The 19,343-nt window shown below is 45.2% G+C and overlaps 1 protein-coding gene across 1 annotated transcript in view; it reads right to left on the reverse strand.

The window, feature by feature from the left end:
• The window catches only part of Sv2c (synaptic vesicle glycoprotein 2C), a 176,474-nt gene extending 167,893 nt beyond the window's left edge, over positions 1–8,581 (reverse strand). Inside the window, exon 1 of the mRNA XM_021208331.2 lies at positions 8,421–8,581. The gene's annotated coding sequence lies outside the window, so the exon portion shown is untranslated. The remainder of the gene's footprint in view (positions 1–8,420) is intronic.
• Between the last annotated feature and the right edge of the window lie 10,762 nt (positions 8,582–19,343).

Here is a 19,343-nt window from a genome sequence, read left to right on the forward strand (position 1 = left end):
GAGGGGGAGAGGGAGAGGGAGGGGGAGAGGGAGAGGGAGAGGGGTGGGGAAGCTGGCCAGGAGCACATGGAGAGAGAGGGAAGGGAAGGAGAGGGGAGAGAGGGAGAGGGTGGTCAGAGAGAGTAAAGGGGCAGAGAGTCAGATAAAGAGGGAGAGGCCAAATAGTCCCTTTTATAGCAAGCCGGGCCTACCTGGCTGTTGCTAGGCTACTATTGAGCAGAGCATAGAAGGAATAGATTTTAGGGACTGTGCTGGTTTAGTCAAGTGACACTTGCAGGTTCTCATCCAGGATCTATGACTTCACTACTTCTGGGTAGTTGGCTAGGCTTCCAGTACTAACCGTCATTTTCCTCTTGTTGAATAGGGCTGTTGGCTACCACCAAGGCATGCGTGCCTCTCCTGTCCCAGTCAGGGTTATTGTGCCATACTGGTCATTGCTGTGGTACGTTGGTATTCTATGGGTTGAGCTGTTGGTTGCTTCCCTGCTCTGGAAGCTTGCATGGAGCCTTCTGGTACCATCAGTCTTCAGGGAGGGGACATTCAGGTCCAGCTCAGATCCTCTGAGTCCTGGGTCTGCCATGCCTAGTGTCTTCAGCAATAGGGACTTATCCTCCCACCTCTTGGGGGGGGGGAATAAAGGGCAGTAGCAATAGTCTATAATGCTTTGGGGGTGTCTTGGGCAACTCTGAGTAAAGGTGGGGCAAAATAAATGCTCTCTCTCTCTCTCTCTCTCTCTCTCTCTCTCTCTCTCTCTCTCTCTCTCTCTCCAAGTTCTTCTCTAGCTTACTCCCAAAGATGCCAGTTTGGACTTCATTCTTCCATACTATTAAATATATCTCAGTTTCTCTTAAAGAAAAGCATACCATATCTTCTGATTAAAAAAAAAAAAACTTGGTAAGTTTTTAATGTTAACATGTATCCAAAGGGTTTCCTGCTCCACATTCATTTCAATGGCTGTACAGTGCTTTGTGATTTGAATGACCCAATTGACCTGCTCAAACTCTGATGGACACTTATGCTATTTATAATTGCCCACTACCGCAAATAATTGACTTCTAATGATTCTTCTCATCTCTGATAACTCTGAGCATGTCTAAAAGGGGGAGTCGAAGAGGTCTCCTAGAAACCGGCTCTTCCCAATTGAAAGGAAACTTGGGTGACATTCTCTACCATCCTAAGATAATAGGGCTGCATCGGAGGAGACAAGTACAGAACGTTGTGTCCCTTGAAGTGTCCTCTCACCAGCCCCCATGCTCTCTCACTCTTTCTCTAATCTCCCCAAGGACAGTAAGAGCTCATGGTAACATCAGCAGGTTCTATTAATACCGCACAGAGGCCAAGCCAGTCTAGGCGGTAAAGGCAGCCAGGGAGGTAATACATCACTGACTACAGGGAAGCAAGCCGGGGGAACAAGAGCCACAGGGAGCCAAGGCAGAGACTGAGGATTCCAAGGAGTGGGGAGTCTTTGAGGAGGCTGATACTCTACAAGTACAGTAGGAGAAGAAGAAGAGAAAGGACTGTGAATACTATCAAGGGTCTCCGTTTCTCCTTCCCCCTGCTGTGTGACCCACAGGAAACCCAGCGAGCATATTAAAACTGAGTCTTTAAAAGTTATGGTTAACTTACTTCAGTGTTCCGTGCGGCAGTAATGCGTTTAGTGCACATTAACTAGAGCATGCAGTCGTGTGCCAAAAACTCATAGAAAGGATGCCAGTCACTAGAACATCTCTTGAGTGCACACATTCGGAGGTAAAGAAAAATGGCAGAAGGGCATGCCTAGAACTATTAACTGGGAGTGGTGTCATTGGTAGAGTGCTTAGCTAGCACACATGAGGCCCTAGATTCAAATCTCAGTATCAGGGGGAACAGAAAAAAAGAATGCCTTTAAAGGGAACAGACAGAGCTTGAAGTGACAAAACAGGTCGCCTGTCTATGAGCTGTCAAAGTATTTGGCTGTTCTCTGCAGCAGAGGCTCACAGGTCGCATGACCCTGCTGACTAATTTAAAGGAAAGGGCACAACACCACAGATACTTTTCTTAGGAAAAATGTCACCCTTCCAAGATCACTTATTTGTAGATGTCCAAACCTGAATCTTGGAGAAGATAGGATCTTAAAAACAAGTTACGGGGTCCCCATAAAGGCATCCCTGAAATCAGAAACTTCACTTCCTCCACCGTCCGTCACAGGGACAATGATGAGATGGGAGACCCATTCCTAAGGAGACTGTGGGGCATTGCTCCCCAAGCTCACAATACACACTGGATGCTTAAAGCCAGGTGGAGGCAGGCACAGTGCAGAGGGAGGGACAAACATGGGAATCAGGTGTTTGCTGATGTGTTTCAGTCTGGGGAAAAATTATGAAATCTCTGAACAATAATAATCATAATAATAAATAAAATAAAATTATTTTTTATTTAAATTATGTTATGTTATGTTATTTTATTTTAGTCATAATAAAATCTAATTATGCACAAAGGTCTGGTCTGCGTGCACACTCTGCATATGCATATGCATTGTATAATTAGGAGGGCCCAGAACCAAAAGAGCATGGAACCCCCTGCTTACAGAACCTCAAGAGGCAACAGGACCGCAACACACTAAATAAGGCACACAGAGCCCTTCAAAACGTCCTGTACTGTATGTCTGCCTAGGTGGATAGTTCATGAAAGGCTCAGGGCAGGACTATTCCAGAAATGGACTCTCTCTGAGAACAGGCCAGTTGTCACTGCACAGTTAAATCCTCTAGGAACGATTTGGTTGCTTCTATGAGTAAACTTTGATGAAGAGAAAAGGAGATTCACTCACTAAAAAGGAATGGCGTTCTTCCTTTTACAAATATGATCTGAGAAGAAAAAGCTATTTTTTCGTAAAGTCGGCATGCAAAGTAGTACAGAGCCTTTAAAAATCAAAGAGTCTGCCTATGAATAGCTTACTAGTGGCATTTTGTGTATCGTCACAGACTACCCTAAAAGCTAAACATTGTCTTTCACAGAGGGGGAAATGAACGATCAGCAAGGTGCAACAAAGTTTGGACTGGGTGTGATTACAGTATTCCCCTGCCCTGCTCTGCCTCCATGTGTCATACTCTAGTCATTTGAGAGTGTTCTTAAACTTGGGTGGAAGACAAAGCAATGCCTCTCCTGAATCTTATCCTCAAACTGAAGTTTAGTGAAGGTAGACTAGTATTCAAAAAACTTTCATTTCTTTCTTTCCTTTTTCTCTTGTGTGTGTGTGTGTGTGTGTGAGAGAGAGAGAGAGAGAGAGAGAGAGAGAGAGAGAGAGAGAGAGAGAGAGCTAGTTAGTTAGCTAACTAGTGGTCAACATACCTCCCCTAATCACTCTCCACCTTACATTTGTCATAGTGTCACTTGCTGAGCTTGAAGTTCATGACTTCAGCTAGGCTGGCTACCCAGTGAACTCTAGGGACCCACCTGCCCTGGCCTCCTCAGGTTTACCCATACAAGTCAGCACACCCTGCCTTTCACAAGGCTCCAAGCTCACTGCCCCACATTCGCTGCTCACCAAGCACTGATGCTAAGTCCTCACCCCAGCTCCTTTTGTTTCAGCTTTTTTAATGGTGAGATGAATGAGCTTTAGACACAACAGCGGCCGTAGTTAGTAAATAAAATAACAGGGCGATGATTTAAGGGGTTTCGTGTAAACAGCAAGCAACATTTTAGCGTCAATGCACCTGCTGTGGCTGGGTACTGCAGTTCTCCAAAGTACCAGGAGTTTAATCTCCAATGTTACAGCATTGGAAGTGAAGAAACTGTTGTTCTAGCAAGTGGGTTTGTGCCTTATAAAAGGAAGTGAGAGGTGAGAGGGAGCTGCCTTGTCCCTTCCCTCATGAGCCCTTCTGTGACCAATAGGACTTCAGTATGCTCTGCGTGTAGAGACTCCTTGATCTAGAGCTTTAGGCCCACATAAATGACCGGGTACACTGGCACGCACATATTATCCCAGAACTCAGAGGTGGAGAGAGCAAGATCCATGGAGCTCTCTGGCCAATCTAGTTAAAAGTGACCTCTGGGGTTACTGAGGGACCCAGTCCCCAAAATAGGGTGCTGGGAATGTAACTGAAAAGCCATGTAACTGGCCTCCATGTGCACATGCATACACATACCTATACCAATAAGTGCACACACACACACACACACACACACACACACACACACACACAGGTAATGGAAGAAAGAAATTGGTACCCTTGTTCAATGTTCTACTTCTGGAAGTCCAAAGAATTGAAAGCATGGTCTTAAAAGGACATTTGTATATAAAAGTATCCCAAGTGTCCATAGCTGAGCAGAGCCATTCACACTGTGGGATAACATGCAGCCTGAGTGAGAGAGGAAATTCTAACACATATTAAAACACGGAGGAAACATCTGGAAATTATGACAAGAGAAATAAGGAGATCACTACAAGTCAAATACTCCATGATTCCACGTATATGAAACAGAGTAGTCACTGTCATAGAGACAGAAGGTGGCATGGTGACTGTTAGCAGCTAGGGGAGAGAATGGAGCCACCACTCACTGGATGTGGAAGGCAAGAGAAAATACTTCTCAATGTTGGCAGTGATAGTTGCACAACAGCATTAATATACTTATTGCCACTCTAAAATGGTAACAATAATACATTTGTAGTGTGTGTGTGTGTGTGTGTGTGTGTGTGTGTTTCACCACAGCTTTTAAACTGGTATCATGTAAATTAGCACTTCATAACATATCTGCAAAACTAAAAGCTAAAAGGTAAAATATTTATCCCGCCTTAATTGTAGAAAGGACAGAATAAACAAAGAAAATATAACAGAATGCTAAAAAATTCAAGCTTTGAACATTGGTTAATTGGAAATTAGGCTACATAGACCCCAAAAGGCACAATATAGAATTCAATGGACCGCTTTCTCTACGAAAATAGAGCTTCATGTAGTATTCAACAAGTTAATAAAATACTTCTTGTAGTCTATTTTTTTTTAAATTCAAATTTGAAATATACGTCACCTATTTTTTCTATTTCTTGGCATGGAAGATTTTAGAACCAGGAAAGAGCACACTACCCATCTCAGCCGATCTGTTTGTTTGCTTTACATCGGTCAATTTGCCCAACAGGGTAAGCTGCCATGATAGGCAATGATTACTAACTGGCTGGCCCTCACTGTGCGGGGACTGTGATAAAACCAAATGGCAGCTTCACGTAGCATGAAGACATTTTCAGCAAGGGTTAAACAGTAATCTCAGCCTCTTGTTGCCCTCAGCTGTCTCAAGGAAGACCCTCCTGATTCAATCTGCTGCAAAATTTTGCATTGGATTCTCAAGAAAAAAGAAAAATTAAAAAGCAAAGAAAATTAAAAAAAAATGTAGCCCTGGGTGAAAACTGTATACAATTGAGGAGGGAGAGAGGAAAGAGAGCTGCCCTTATGCTTGCAATCAAATCTAATCTAAAGGATGAATTTAAACAAGTATTTGCTCTATGAACCTGTGTCAGAAAGGCCAACAAGCAGGAACCAGGAAGACACACCGGTGGATTGAGGCTTCTCCCCTGAAACAACTGAACAGACTCTAGAGAGCCGTTTCAGTTTCACCATCCCAAGAAACCTACTGTTAGGTGTCTAAGATGGACAAGAAGACTGAGCTACCCAAGATGACACACTGACCGATCAGATGTCTTTAGTCATAAAACACGTCTTCAACAAACTCATTTCAGAATGAGTGCTCACGTTCCTAGTCATAAGAAAATGGGTTTTCTGGAGATCATGTGACATGCGGCACAGTGTGGCATCTTTTCAGTAATCACCCTGAGGCTGGGAACTACATCTTGCTCGCTGAAGTATCATTCACATTTAAGAAACATAATAGAATAATAACCATTTTTACCTAAAATCTCTTAGGTTAATAATCTATTGGTGAGGCCAGAGAAATGAATTTCCCTGTCGTAGAGCTGTGAAAGCAAATGAATTTCTCTACTACATCACCCAAAAGCAGCCAGATGTCCTCCAGACCCTTTCTAGTCCCCACCTGCTTTCTCCAGACAGCAGCTAATGACATATGCCTTTAGAGTGTCAGGAAAGGGCTGTTGTCTGCGTGTGTTGACACTGAGCACCGAATTGCATTAAAGAAACGATGTAGGAAGTCTCCATAATTTTTTTTTAAAGAAAACTATTTTCTTTCTTTTTCCTGGAAGGTGTTTATTTCATCCTTTCTTGTGCTTCCAAGGCTGTCTGATCACAACTCTGTGAGGAAATGAAGCCCTCCAAGGACTGTTTTTCACTGTTCTTTGCTGTGGAGGATGCAAGCCAGTCGCTAAAAGACCATCTTTGGAGAAATGGGGAGCCAGATCTTTGTCTGGGTTTCTTGGTAACTAACCACTCTCCCTCTCCCCTTTCTTCCCTGCTAGTCCATCTCCCTTACTCCTTTTGTCGCATGTATTACAAATTTTGGGCTCATTCAGTCAAGGTGTTTGCTATAGGCTTCCCAGAATGTGGTCTTAAAAAAAAATAGATAGATTGGATTTTTAATATTCCGTCAGCGAGTGCAAGTTCAGCCAGCAGTACTTTCAACACGAATTTTTATGGTTTAAAAAACCAAAGCTCCACTTTGTTTTCTAAGCCTTTTCAAATCCCACTTAGATGCCAGGCCTCTGCCAGAAGCCTTAGGAAAGGATTGGCCTTAGAGAACCGGTTTGAACTCAACCAAGAAAGCATTTGCTTGAAAAATTGGGCTGAGCACTAGGAAGCCTTCTAACGTAAAATGAGTGGACTCTGAAAGAACGGTCTTACTCCTGCTAAGGACAAAAAGTAAACTGAAAAGCCCCCTCCAACCCGTTCCTTTTCTTAGTCAATCAGCTATGTAGGAAGGAAGGGAGTCTGGCGGGAGAAAGGAATATCTGGGCATCCCTCAGAGACTTAAAAGACGTCTGGGCACCCGGGGGAATCCTGGTCGCTGTGACGACGCCTTCCCAGTGCTACCAATGCGGCACACTGCGGAGCTCTTTGCCTGCCTGCAGCCTCTGTATTGCCCGGCATCCCCTGCCACCCCTGCCGCAGTCTATCCTCCCACCCGAGTCCCTCCAGTAGCTGCTGTCTGCACAGGGCGCGCCACAGGGCATCCATCACTCCGGAGCCTTTGACGCACACACGCGCGCTCCCAGACAGGCTGGGTCTCCTAGCCCTCCCTCCACCGCGCCCTCCCCTTGCGGGGCTGCATTTGCATCACGCCCACACGTAGAGGGTGACGCGAGCGCCCCCCACCCCCGCTCCCGTGGTCCAGGCGGTACTTCCAGAGCTGGTGACTCAGCTCCTCCCTCTCCGCCCCCGCGCGTGGCGACTGAGGTTCCCGCACGCCCACAGAGATGCTCCTTGTATCTGCGGTGGGGTGCTGGCTTCCCCAGTCAAGTTTATCCCGGCATTTTAAAATCTTTCCTTCTTGGCCAGAGGTATTCCAGTGCGCGGGAGAAAGTATTCTCAATTCTAGAGCCCAGTTGGAGAGGAAAAGTCCACCAATAGAAGATGGTGGGCAGTCGTCCCATTTCCTCTTGGCCTTAAATTAGATACCTCGATAGTAATTGTTGCTGCCATCATCATCATCATCATCATCATCATCATCATCATCATCATCTTTACTGGGGACAGTCCCTCTCCTAAGAAACCCTCACTCTTAGACGCGCTTCCCTGCGCCCCCAGGCGCAGAGTGGACGCTCGATAGGGTTTTGCTCAATGGAGGTGCAGTGTTGGAGAAGTGTTGATTCTTACAAAGGGCTACAGCCAGCAAGCACGCTTCCCTGCTTTCAGCTTTTTTTTTTTTTCGTGCCAGTGCAAAGATGCTACTCCCGGTTTGTTTGTTTGTTTGTTTGTTTGGGGGTTTTTTGTGGAAGAGTTTGAAAATTGACAGGTTTTCTATTAGCCTCCCGCAGAGTCGACTGCGGCTCCCCGTGCTTTTCAACCACTTCTGCACATCTGCAGAGGGTTCCCCACAGAAAAAGTTGAGCCAGAGGCTGCGGTGATAGCTCGCTGATAGTGGGCGCTCCCGGCTGCCTGTTTTGAATAGTCTCTCCTGCCCTCCCTGAAGCTCCCCCACCCCTGCGCCCCCAAAGAAACCGGGAGACGCCTGCAGCTGCCCACCCACCTGCCCTTGAATCCCGAACATACCTCACCTTTGACCTGCCCCTGCCTAGTAAACCCCGGGTCACTCATCTGCCTCAGTGAGATTTCCTGCTTGCCATCCCAACACAGGTACACAGCGTACAGCCTGCCTCACCTGCAGCGGCTTTTCCCCACGGCCAGAGCCAGCAAAGTTGCGCTAGTTGCGCTTCTGGAAGGCTGCAAAAAGTTCTCTGGTTACAACGCTGGGTCTCCAGGCACAGAAGAGAAACCTAGCAAGGAGCGAGCCCTTGCCACGGTTGCGGGGGAATCCTTACTCACCGTTCCAGGCGCCGGGAACCCCCTGCCCTGAGCGGTGTCTGCACTGCAGCCGTCGCCTTGCGAGCACCCCTCTGCTTGCAGCCTGGGGCCGCCTCGGTCTGCCACTCTCTCCTGCAGCGCGCGCACTGGTGACTCCTTTGAGCTAGTCGGCGGCGAGAGGAGGGGCGGGAAAGTGGCTCCGGGCGGCCACGCTGCGGTCCTCCTTCGCCTCCTCCCTTCGGTGCTGCAGTGGCGGGCGGCGGCGTGGCGAGAGTACAAGCGATGCGCAGGGAGGGGGTTACGGCGCGCGGGGGAGGAGGGCGCTGTGCAAGGCTGGGTGAGCTCCCGGTGTGATGCGGAGGTGTTGCTGCGGTGCGGGTCGGGGGTGGGGAGGGGTGCGGTGGGGGTTGGCTCCAAGTGTGACAGGTACTTTTGGAGAAGTCAGAGCTCAGTTTGTAGCAGAAAGGGGGGGGGGCGTCGATAAAGCACCGGTGCTGAATTAGTCACCGAGTGTGACTGTGCGCTGCTGCTCATTTGGCAGCCCCTTGGGCCGGGTCCATCAAGGCACAAGGAAATTGTTGATTGCTGGAGGCCAGTGCCTGGGGAAGGAGGGTTTTTTGTTCTGTTTCTGAGCCTGAAACTGGTTGATTTTGACTAGGCTTTCGATAAGGAGTAGCTGATCACACCCCACCCCACCCCCCAATCTCCATGCTAGCACACAAGACAAAACTTGGGGTGTAGCGGAAGGAACTCCACGTGCGGTGTGTGTGTATGTGTCCCTAAACCAGGGAGGGCCAGGGAGCAGCCGGGACTCCGGGTGGGGGTATTTTTAGCATTTTTCATAGAAGAGAGAGAGAGAGAGGAGAGAGAGAGAGAGAGAGAGAGAGAGAGAGAGAGAGAGAGAGAGAGAGAGAGAGTCGCGAGAATATTGCTCTGGTTCCTTAGAGGGTGAGAAACAGCAATCTTAACCTCACCTTAGCGCTGGGGCTGGACTATACCAACTGGGACTCACCCTGGAAAGACCACACCCAAGCATCTACTCTGTCTTGGCAGGGCAGAGCGTTACCCATCCGCTCATCGGAAGGGACAAAGTGGGAAGCCAGGCATCCTCACACAGTAGACCCTACCAGCTCCGAGCTCACGTGAAACTCACGTACTTTGGAAGCTCCCCGATCCCCGGCAGGTGCCCGCCGCGCAATCATTACCCTTGTAATGATAACCCGGAGGAGCGAGACAAAGCGAGGCGCTGGTGGAGGCTGCAGTGGGTGGATCTCTCACACAATCTCTCCCAGGATGAGTTCAGGCGAGTAAATAGCCTGAAAGATAGAGTAGGTGGCTGAATGCTTGGCTGTGCCGATACCTATGTAAACAATGCATGTAAATGTCTGTGTTGCTGGAAAAGAGCAGTCAGGCTCTTCTGAGATCCAGGCGGTCTGGAGGCTCCCGCTAAAGAAGCTGGTGGGGACCACGTGGACCGCCTGGGACAGATAACTCCAGCTTGCTGTAATCTATCTGTGCCACAGTTTCAAGATGAGATGAAGAGAGGAAAATGGAACCAGCCTTGAGCCTCTGGCTGCCCCTCCTTGCTGCTCTGGCATTCCGAGACTCAGGATGCTCAGGCCCCGTTGAGCCTACAGTTTCTGGAAGGGTCCATCTGGATTGTGTGTTTTGGTTAAATGCTTTGAGGTTTGTACCACTTAATGTGGTGTTGTGAGATGAATGATTGGATAGCATAAAAATTAACGCACTCACTTAGACATCCTTCCTGTGCGTTCTTCCTTAATAAACAACTATTTGGGGGGTAAAAATGTCTGTGTTACTACCAACGTAAGGTACCGCGTGTAGGCTTACAGGTGTGCTCCAGCATCGGTGTGAAATTTTTAAAAACGTAAATCGTATCTGGATCCCACATGTGGCATTGCAAAAGATGCTGGTAATTCATTTGGATGTTTACCTCTTTGAGGGCGTGCCAGTGATAGTCGGGTAGTAATTTATTATTTCTCCAAATGATGGATGTATAGACAACAGTGAGATGAACCTTAAAACAAACAAACAAACAAAAAACCAGTCAACAGGCTTCCTGGTATGGGTCTCTTTCCTCAACCAATCTCTGTGGGGTCCATGGACTCTCACAGGGTGAGTGGACTTTCTAGCTCTGGATTTTCCCTTCTTGCTACATTTGAAGATAATAGCTCCTGCAGTTCCTATCCTAGAGAGAGCTGAGTTATGTGTGGATTTAAACACTGTATCTTTAAAGTACAGGAAGGATTTCCTTTGGTGATGATGAGCCTATGAGGGTGGGGAGAACAGCTCTGATTGATCCTGCTGGGCACACTTCACTAGCAAGTAAGCCAGCTCTCTTACTTGCTAGTGTCATCCATTTTCTCTCTTCTAAAAAACATTGGTCTCACAGGAGCCTATGTAGGTGAAGATGCATAACTGCCCTGTAGCCACCACACCTCGGGGCTCTTGAAGTCACTACCTTTCTACCAAAAAGAATTTCATTCAAAATTCACCTCAAAAACCAAGCCTTCCTGAGCAGCCTATAGGATCTGTCTTTGCATCAGCAAACTGGTTTCACTTTTTAGAAAAGACATACAGGTGCTATAGTTACTTTTTCAAAAATATACACAAGAACCATAGTGCCTAACACACAGTGGCCACAGAATAAAAATTATTCCTACTTCCCCTTTAAATAGAGGAAACTTTCCCAAAGCTCCTGTATGATGCTACCTGCAAGCTCAGACTAGCATCTGGCTTCCATGACAGGGATCTAGAGAGAGCCCTATCCTTTTGTACCACAAGCCCCTACTTATCCAGTTCTTTTCCCTGTCACTGGGAGTCCGTATCTAGATACAGGCACATATTCTTCCTGTTCTCAACGCTCTTCCCAAAGATGCTCTACCACCACGCCTCTTATCAAAACTATAGTGGCCGTTTGTTTCCATGACCACAAACAGCCCAGAATCTCAACTGTGATTTACATTTACATCCTGACCCCCATACTCTGTCCCTTCCCCCATCCAGCTCTTTAGCTGTCCCTTCTAACACATAAAGGGCTAGCACAACCCGTCCTTCCCTTCTCGTTCTAATGGAATCTTCCACTCTCCTCTTATTAAAGTATACTGTTTCAGAAACTCAATTTGTTAGAACCAAGACCATACATTGCAAATGACTGATATGTCTCCAGATCTTGATTCTGTCTCTGTCTCTCTGTCTCTCTGTCTCTCTGTCTCTCTCTGTCTTTCTCTCTCTCTCTCTCTCTCTCTCTCTCTCTCTCTCTCTCTCTCTCNTCTCTCTCTCTCTCTCTCTCTCTCTCTCTCTCTCTCTCTCTCTCTTTCCCCCCCTCTCTCTCCTCCCTTGCAATTTGCTTGGCTGGAGAAAGAATCTGTCCTGTGGTTTTCTGCAGCCTGGTTGTATGCTCTTTATATCACTTAAGTGTTCTGCTCAGGACTTCCTATAACCCACAACAGACATCTAAAAGCTCATTATATTTTTTGACAAAACCAGTATTACTATTTATATGTATCTAACTGCAGGCTTTTAAAAACAATTATTGGTAAGAATTGCGTTTGCCCCACTATTTCTTCGGGCTTTGATAAATGATGATATTCCATTGACCATTTCTCAAATCCCTATTCTCCTGTCCTTTTGAGAGATGCTTGAGCACTGGGTGTAGTGGCTTACACTATTAATTTCAGTTTGGGAGGTAGAGTCAGCCAGATCCTCTGGGAGTTAGATGCTAGCCTCGTCTACATGGCATGGTCAAGACCAACTAGGGCAACATAGTGAGACCCTGTCTCAAATAAAATAAAATAAAATAAAATAAAATAAAATTAAAAAAAGACCAATATGGTAAACAATATCTTCAAGAGTTGAAAGAAGAAAATACAAAATCCAGGACTTGAACAACCAAATCTAATAGAGGAAGCACTGGCCACCCCTCACTATGAGCAACCTTAGTCAGCTTCCCATCCCTGTAACAAAATCCCAAGTGTTATCAACTTTATCGAGATAAAATGTTTATTTGCCTCAGAGCTCTCCAGGTTTTGGTTTGTGATCCACTGCCCTTGCTCTGGGCCTGTATCCCTGCACCACAGCGGAAGCACGCGGTGGGACAGCAACGCTGACCTCACCGTGGGCCAGGAAGCCCCCAGCAGCCCCCCAGTCCTCTTGGACATATTCTCCCCAGCCACCCAGTGACTTCTCACGAGCTGCATCTTTTACAGGCGCCCTTACCTTCCATTATTGCCGCCTTCTAGAACAATCCTTTAACATATTGACCTCAGTGGGAGAGGGTGTGCCTAGCCCTGCTGGGACTAGATGCTCCCAGGGTGAAGTGATAACTAAGGGGGTGCTCCTCTTCTTTGATGAGAAGGGAAGGGGACAATGATGGGAAGGATTTGTAAGGGGATTGAGAAGAGAGGAGAGATTGGGATGCAAAGTGAATACAAAAGTTATAAAAAATTAAAATTTTTAAAAAATTAAAAATTAAAAAAGAAAAAGAAACCCATGCCATAGGGAAGAAAATGAATGGTCCTTTGAGGGACTTGCAGGCTCCAAACAACGGGACTCCCCAAAGGCTCACACAATGAGTATAAGGGAAACCAGCAGTCAACCATCATTACAGTCCATTGCAAGAGGCCTGCTGAGTGTGCTGCTTTAAGGGAATTAGTCAAAAGAACATGGACATGAAGGACGGTTAACAGACTTATTTTAAAAAAAAAAATTGGTGAATGCTAGTTGTAAATGTTTGTATCCCCAAATTCTGTTATTTTGCATAACTGTTTTTAAACAAATGCAAAACTTGTAGGCATGTACTTGTACTTTGCATTTCCTGGTAGTCATGGACAAATCCTTTCTGGGGGAGCCCTCTAACATCCTAGAAACAAACCAACAAAAAGTTCCACAAATAGTTTTAAATAAAAGGTGACAATAAACACACAACAGATAATGTGCTCTAGGGACATCACTATGAAGGTGAGCCAGTTAGAAAACAGAAGAATCTGCAGTCTCAAAGACGATGGAGATGCTGACCAAAAAATTTTCTTTACTTGAAGAAGAAGAAAAAAAAAGGTTGAAAGCACTTATAACCTCAGTGGGAGAGGATGTGCCTACACCTGCTGGTTCTAGATGCCCCAAGGTGTTCCCAAGCAGAGCGGGGTAGGAAACTGGAAGAAATGATCAATCATATTTGAAGAGGCACCCAACCTCTGTGGGCCTGTTCCGAACACCCACCCTGTTTCCATACATATAAACACAACCCACACATTCGCAATTTTATTGAGGGATTCTCCCACTTTTAAAAACTCTCATATATTTAACAATATAGTTTTATGTATAATGATAAAATCATTTCTCTCGCTATTTCAAGACCTTGAAACATTATAGATACATGAATATTCAGAAACACAGCACAACAAAACATGGCTTCCAAATAGATGCAGAACTGTTTGTATTAGAGTTTAGTGGTTCAGTGGTGGAAATTAAGAAGGGAAAGAATGTGTGTGTTGTTTAATATAACTGATTAAAAACAAATGAGAGAGTAATAAATACAATTTTAATGGGTGTGCCAAAATAGGTAGTGTCTTGACTTGGAAAGACAATTGATTTGGAACTTCTGTGCCTTGATCTTTTTCTACCAGCCAGGTCCTTAAATTTGGTAACAAAACAAAACAACACTAAAATGCTGCAAAATTGAAGCATACTGTGACTTTCCAGGGGAGACGTGAACATCTATCTGCCCCAGAGAGAGCACCAATGATAGACCAAAGAAATGATGTCACTGAAGTCTGGTTCAGTGAGCTGGTGGGTTTCCTGGGCTTGCTTACAGGAGCAAGGAGGGTTCAAAGCATCTATGTCATGAAAAGCCCGCTTCAACACCTGGGTCCTAAAAGCTGGGTCCCTAGAGTTCCCTGCATAGCACGCAGGCGGCTTGACAACTGAAAACTCCCCTGGCTCCAGCGGTCGTTATGCTTTGTGTAATTTCAGGGTGGGGTCCTGTGAGCTTTAGAACCATATTGAACTTCCCGCATCTCTTAAATCTCAGTAACTTCCTGACCCTTACGATCCCCTCACCTATCCCTAGGACAGATTGTTTCAATTAAGAGAAAGTGAGATGCAGTGTGTGCACTTTCTCTTTAAGCTTCTACATAGACTCTCTGCCTAAAGGGATCATTTCTTTCCAAGCTTCACTGATTTCAAGCACAGATGTGCAGCTTGCTGGACCAGGGGAGAAATATCTGGTAATGGAACCCTCATAGTCTAGTAGGCAAGACTTTCCTTGCTCTTTCTTGATTTCCTCTGATGTCACACTAGACTTTACTGCCATCTTCTTCCTATTAAGTAATTCTGGAAAATACTAGTCCAGACTGGAACTCCCACAGCGAACTAAGATCTGCTCTGGTTATGTGCTTTAGGGGATGGGCTAATTATATGTGTATTTTTCCATCTATCTTTTTCTTTTTTGGACACTAGGACTTACCTATGTAGCCCAGGCTAGCTTGATATTTCCTACATAGTCCAAGTTGGCCTAGAACTTTCAGTCCCCAAGCTCCCACATTCTGGGACTGCAGGTGTATGTCTCCATGCTCCTGTTACTATTCCTTGCTTGGTCCAAGTCAGTTGTGTAATCCTTTCTTGTTCTTAGTGGCTGGTTTGGCCATGGGCTGGTTACATGATTCTGGCCAATGGCATGTGAATGGAGGACTCCTAGAGATCTTAGAAAGAAGGTCTCTTCAGCTCTGAAAACTTAACTGGAGAAACTAAAGCCTGTTTCACCTTTTAGACACTGTGCTCTGTAAATGACATTAAGGTGTCTACATTTCTAGACACAGAGGCATTGACACTGAGGAACATTATGTGCAGACAGACCCTTTGCAAGTGCCCAGTAATCACAGAAGAGAGTCAATTTAATGACAACACACACACAAGAGGCAAGAGCCAAGCAAAATGAAAAGAAAGAACTAACAAAAGAAAGAATGAAAGAAAACAATAAATGAAGGAAGGAGGGAGGGAAGGAGGGAGGGAGGGAGGGAGGGAAAGTAAGTCAGATCCTGGTGTATCACAGTCAGAGCAACCTTGCTTCCTTCCATTCTGGGGTCACAAATTACTTTCTTTTCAAAGAATCCATCTTAAGTTAGAGTGTTTGTTCCTAACTGAAAGCATTTTTATGCTTATTCCTCCCTGTATACATCGCCAAGTAAAAGTGTCTGCTATATAGTACAGACTGCACATATCTTCTACTTTGAGTTGAACAGTGTAAAGTTCATTTGTGTTGGGAAAACAAGAAGGATGTGTCCGTCTGGCCTATCCCAAGCGTCTAGCACAGTCCCTGAATCATAGAAAGCATTTGGAAATAACTGCTTAAAGCCAGCATGGCTTCAGGATCTCAGCAAGCAACATGGAAACTTTAGAAGTCCAGATGGAAGGCTGGAAATGAGAAAAATTGGCTCAGTGAACACTCGAGGTCTGGGAGGATCTTCCTGCACAAATGGACAAGGAAAAGAGCCTCCCCAGACAGATTTGGGGAAGTCTAAGGGTTCTCTAGCTGAGTGTATGGTAGCTCAGAGAAGAAGGCAGCATGTCACTTAGCATTCTTGCTGGGTTGGAAATGAAGTGGAAAAAATGCCCACAAGAGATTTTCTTGGCAGAAAGAGAAAGAATCTGATGTGGGACAAACTTTCTTATGAAGAAGGAGAAAGTGAATTCTGAAGCATTCAAAGCTGTTCGGGACACACCCTGGGCGTGTTGGTGGGGACGTAGTTATTTTCCTCAATATATTTGTTTTCATTTATTTGCATGTCTAGAATACAGTCAAATTTGTCATTGCAAACACATTTGGTGCATACCCACTCCTAAGCTGATGGAGAAGATGGGGGAAGCATCTCGGGATATCTGACAGGGCAGACAAAGCCAGAGCCTTCACACAGAGCATTGCAGAGGCTCACATTGGTTGGAGACAACTAGAAACACAAACGTGTGTCAGCAACTTGCCTGCTCCAAACTTCTTAGTGACTGAACAACTGGCTGTGAGGAAAGCACAGACTCTCTCAAGTCAAACAGCCATGGCCACAGACAAAGTGCTAACCAAATAGCTCATGGCAGCTTGATTTATCTCTGACCTAAGCCAACCGGGGATGCAAAAAAAAAAAAAAAGCCCATTGACCTTCAAGCAACGAGAATGAGGATTTTGAAGTTTTCCTGTGTGGAAAAACAGTTTTGAGGAATATTCTCAGAGAATTGTCAGTAAGAGAGGACCCAACTGCCTACAGCAATCACTGTAACAAATTTATCACCTAGTGACTTTCTTCCCTGTCCTATAGCCTCTCCTGCTGACTGTAGTTCTCTAGTGAACTATGTGCACCCGAAACCCTACACTGACTCCAACCCATAAGCCAAGAAAAGCCATCTGTATTTTGGCTCCAGATTTTGTCTCCAGTTCTTCACCCCAGCATTTCCAGTCTTGATTTTCTGCTTTAGATATCCTGGACACATTTCCATAATCCAAGGATACACTGCTTCTCTGCCTTCCTTATCTACACGCCTGTGATGCACACCTTCTGGAAAACCAAATGCTACTTCCTCCAGTGAATCTGACAACCGTTCTAGGCTAAAGCCTCCTGCCCAGCGCCACACTCTAAAAGCTCAGAGGTCCAACTGCATATACAGAGCTCACCACTTACCAGCTTGGCTATGAATAATTCTGCTTCATTTCCTGTAATACAACAGCACTGCAGTGGCAAGGACATCTGATCGTGAACAGTGTTAAAGCCCATATATGCCAGCCAGCACACGCACTATGCATTCTACTGCCTCCTAAATGGCTTTGGAGGGTAAAATAATCTTCCATGTTCCTTTGTAAATGTTTCTTCCTAAAATAAGAACTTTCCCAATGGTCTTCCCATGTGTGGGGTTATAGCTTGAACTTCTGAAAAACTTCTTTAGAGGGCAAATTATACACCACTCTGAGAAATTTCCTGCATTCTTAAGTTCTGCTTTGATTTCAATTTTAAAGAACACAGGTGTCCATTTTATAACAACAAAAAAAAATCTCTCATGTTTTGCTTCTCATTCTTTATTCAGTGACGTTTACTGCTGCTTAGAGCACAGCATAAACATATTACAGCTTCTCTATAAAGCCCACATCTGAATCTGTCCACTGCGTCTCTAATGTTTTCTCCAGCTACACTTGCCTGTTTAGGATTCTACCCCAGGTCTGCGAAAGCACCAAGTCCTAGTAAATCATTTTCCTGCTCAAAGGAGAATTATTGTTTCCACGTTCAGAATCTGTCTTGCATAATCTTTCTGCTCCAAATTAGTGTTCTAAGACCCAGCCCTTCTATTTTAATAATAGACATGCTGATTTCCTTATATGATCTAGCTATTAAAATGTACGTAGTATACTCTTGAGAAGTGAGGCTCACTTCTATTTTTAGGGTGATCCGTAGGTATTGGGGCTGACCAACTTTCAGGTCACAAATGGCTTTTATTTTAAGCAGCACCCAGACCGTACATGTTAATGATGGAAACATTGGTATTAATAGTTGGTCTAATTTATTTCTCTTCCTCTGCATTTAGACTAAAGATGTTCCCTGCTGACCAAAAAAAAAAAAAAAAAAAAAAAGTATTTTAAAGCTCCTCCCACCCCATACCACTCTAATCTCGGTCTTAAGAAGAGGTTTCGAAAGAGAAACACTCCTCCATTGCTGCTGGGATTGTAAGCTGGTACAAACACTTTGGAAATCAGTTTGACAGTTCCTCAGAAAATGGGACATAGTACAACCTGAGGACCCAGCTATACCACTCCTGGGCATATACCCAGAAGACGCTCCAACATCTAATAAGGACACATGCTCCACTATGTTCATAGCAGCCTTATTTATAATAGCCAGGAGCTGGAAAGACCCTAGATGTCCCTCAACAGAGGAATGGATACAAAAAATGTGGTACATTTACACAATGGAGTACTACTCAGCTATTAAAAACGTGAATTCAGGAAGTTTTTAGGCAAATGGATGGAACTAGAATATATCATCCTGAGTGAGGTAACCAAATCACAAAAGAACATATATGATATGCACTCACTGATAAGTGGATATTAGCCCAGAAGTTCGGAATACCCAAGATTCAATTCACAGACCACATGAAGCTCAAGAAGAAGGGAGACCACAGTGTGGATAGTTCAGTCCTTCTTAGAAGGGGAAACAAAATACCCATAGAAGGAGTTATAGAGACAAAGTGTGGAGCAGAGACTGAAGGAATGACCATTCATAGACTGCCCCACATGGAGATCCATCCCATAAGCAGCCATCAAACCCAGACACTATTGTGGATTCCAACAAGTGCTTATTGACAGGAGCCTGATATAGCTGTCTCCTGAGAGGCTATGCCAGTACCTGGCAAATAGAGGAGTGGATACTCACAGTCATCCTTTAGACAGAGCACAGGGTCCCCAGTAAAGGATCTGGAGAAAGTACCCAAGGAGCTGAGGGACTTTGCAGCCCCATAGGAGGAACAACAATATGAACCAACCAGTACCCCCAGAGCTCCCAGGGACTAAACCACCAACCAAAGAATACACATGGAGGGAATCAAGGCTCCAGTCGCATATGTATTAGAGGATGGCCTTGTGAGACACCAATGAGAGGAGAGGCCCTTGGTCCTGTGAAGGCTCAATGCCCCAGTATAGGGCAATGCCAGGACAGGGAAGCAGGAGTGGGTGGGTTAGTGAGCAGGGGTAGGGCAGATGGTATAGTGGGGTTTTCAGAGGGGAAATGAGGAAAGGTGATAAAAATTTGAAATATAAATAAAGAAAATATCTAATAATAAAAAAAAATCAGCCATGGTTTAAGAAGAAGAAGAAGAAGAAGAAGAAGAAGAAGAAGAAGAAGAAGAAGAAGAAGAAGAAGAAGAAGAAGAAGAAGAAGAAGAGGAGGAGGAGGA

This window comes from Mus pahari, chromosome 11 (genome assembly GCF_900095145.1).
Source record: "Mus pahari chromosome 11, PAHARI_EIJ_v1.1, whole genome shotgun sequence".
Classification (NCBI taxonomy): domain Eukaryota; kingdom Metazoa; phylum Chordata; class Mammalia; order Rodentia; family Muridae; genus Mus; species Mus pahari.